Raw genomic sequence first — 2,500 nt, forward strand, 5'->3', positions numbered from 1 at the left:
GGATGGGAAGAGCCTATGTTTTGCCCCTCATGGAGGTAGCTGCAGTACAACGATATATTACCCTGGATGGGAGGAGCCTATGTTTTGCCCCTCATGGAGGTAGCTGCAGTACAACGATATATTACCCTGGATGGGAAGAGCCTACGTTTTGCCCCTCATGGAGGTAGCTGCAGTACAACGATATATTACCCTGGATGGGAAGAGCCTATATTTTTCCCTTTGGAGGTAGCCGCAGTACAACAATATATTACCCTGGATGGGAAGAGCCTATATTTTTCCCTTTGGAGGTAGCCGCAGTACAACGATATATTACCTTGGATGGGAGGAGCCTATGTTTTGCCCCTTGCAGGTAGCCGTAGTACAACGATATATTACCCTGGATGGGAGGAGCCTATATTTTTCCCTTTGGAGGTAGCCGCAGTACAACGATATATTACCCTGGATGGGAGGAGCCTATTTTTTGCCCCTTGGAGGTATCCACAGTACAATGATATATTACCTTGGATGGGAGGAGCCTATGTTTTGCCCCTCATGGAGGTAGCTGCAGTACAACGATATATTACCCTGGATGGGAAGAGCCTATATTTTTCCCTTTGGAGGTAGCCGCAGTACAACGATATATTACCTTGGATGGGAGGAGCCTATGTTTTGCCCCCCTTGCAGGTAGCCGCAATACGATATATTACCCTGGATGGGAGGAGCCTATGTTTTGCCCCCCCCTTGCAGGTAGCCGCAATACGATATATTACCCTGGATGGGAGGAGCCTATGTTTTGCCCCCCTTGCAGGTAGCCGCAATACGATATATTACCCTGGATGGGAGGAGCCTATGTTTTGCCCCTTGCAGGTAGCCACAATGCAACGATATAAGCTTAATTCAGTTCTCTGTCCAAAGATTGGCAACCCAGAATTGGATGCTGTTGTAAACATGTTATCCATCACTGCGCAAATCTCTTAATGCTTTCAGATCTACATTAATATTATTATTATTATTAATATTATTATTATTATAAACTCGAGGGCTCCAACACGGAAAATGGACCAGTGAGGAAAGGAAACATGGAAAGAGATAAAATATGTGCTTGAGTGTAACTTCAAGCAAGAGAACTCTAACCCGATACAGTGTAAGACCATGTCACATGTGGGAAAAATCATATATGAATCTGGAAACGGAAATGGTGCTACAGAACATGAAAAAACTCTATCACAGGTTACACTGTACCACACAATTTATACTGTAAGCAATATTCATCCAGTGTCATGTATCTTAAATAAATTTACTATTATGTATACACGCATCTGATCAGTTTCTTATCTATTAAAATGTATGTCTAATATAAGAAAGACATCTCTATCTTTGCTTAGTAATCAAATTTTTATTTCTTGATCACATTCTCCCTAGAGCTATGTTTATTATTATTATTATTTTCTCACGGTCTTATTTCTATTATATTATCTAATGTTTTTGAACGTCTTGATAGGTTTGCTGAAGAAAATAATTTGTTCCTTAGTTTGCAATTTGGCTTTCTCAAAGACATTGGAGCATGTGATGCCCTTCTTACTCTCTCCAATGCTGTACAGAAATCCCTTGATTGTGGTCAGGAAGTTCGTATGATTGGCCTTGATTTTAGTGCTGCCTTTGACCGTGTTAATCATGAGGCCCTTGTTTTCAAACTGAAACAGTTGGGAGTGGGTGGGTCGTTTCTTAGCATTATTATTGAATTTTTAAGTAATAGATCTCAGAGAGTTGTTGTTGATGTGCACCAAAGTGAGTATAGGAATGTGATATCTGGTGTTCCACAGGGTACTGTTCTTGGGCTATTACTTTTCATACTATATACACATGACATGTGGTTTGGGCCTAGAAAACAAGCTTGTTTATATGCAGATCTATCTCCTGAATGTAGATCTGGGGTTGCTGAGTCCCTTCATGCGATCTAGCTAAAATTAGTGCATGGTGCAAATTATGGGGTATGAAGTTGAATGCTAACAAAACTCAAAGTATGATTGTAAGTAGGTCAAGGACGGTGGCTCCTCAACATCCGGATCTCAACTTTGTATGACTATTTTAAAATTGAAGGTGTGATTCTCGACAGAAAATTTACTTTTGAGAAACACATTAGGTCTATGTTATCTTCAATTGCACACAAAAAAAAAATGGTATACTGAGTCTTTTAAGATTTTCGGTGATCAATATATTCTGATGAAGTGTTTTCATTCTACTTTGTTTCGAGTATTGTTCTCCTGTCTTGTCTTCAGCTGCTGATTCTTATCTTAATTTGTTGGACAGAAACTTATGGTCTATTAAATTTCTTATTCCTGATCTAGATATTTATCTCTGGCACCATCGTTCAATTAGTTCATTATGCATGTTGCATAAGATTTTTCATAACTCTGACCATCCTTTACATTCAGATCTTCTGGACAGTTCCATCCTGTTCGTAATACTAGGCAGGCAGTTAATTCTAATAGCCAGGCCTTCTCAATCATGAGGCTCAATA

At 39.8% G+C, this 2,500-nt stretch overlaps 1 protein-coding gene across 1 annotated transcript in view; it reads left to right on the forward strand.

The window, feature by feature from the left end:
• LOC137628493 (uncharacterized) overlaps positions 1-2,500 on the forward strand; it is an 18,166-nt gene that overhangs the window by 522 nt on the left and 15,144 nt on the right. The gene's annotated exons all lie outside the window — the stretch shown is intronic.

This window comes from Palaemon carinicauda, chromosome 36 (assembly GCF_036898095.1).
Source record: "Palaemon carinicauda isolate YSFRI2023 chromosome 36, ASM3689809v2, whole genome shotgun sequence".
Classification (NCBI taxonomy): Eukaryota; Metazoa; Arthropoda; class Malacostraca; order Decapoda; family Palaemonidae; genus Palaemon; species Palaemon carinicauda.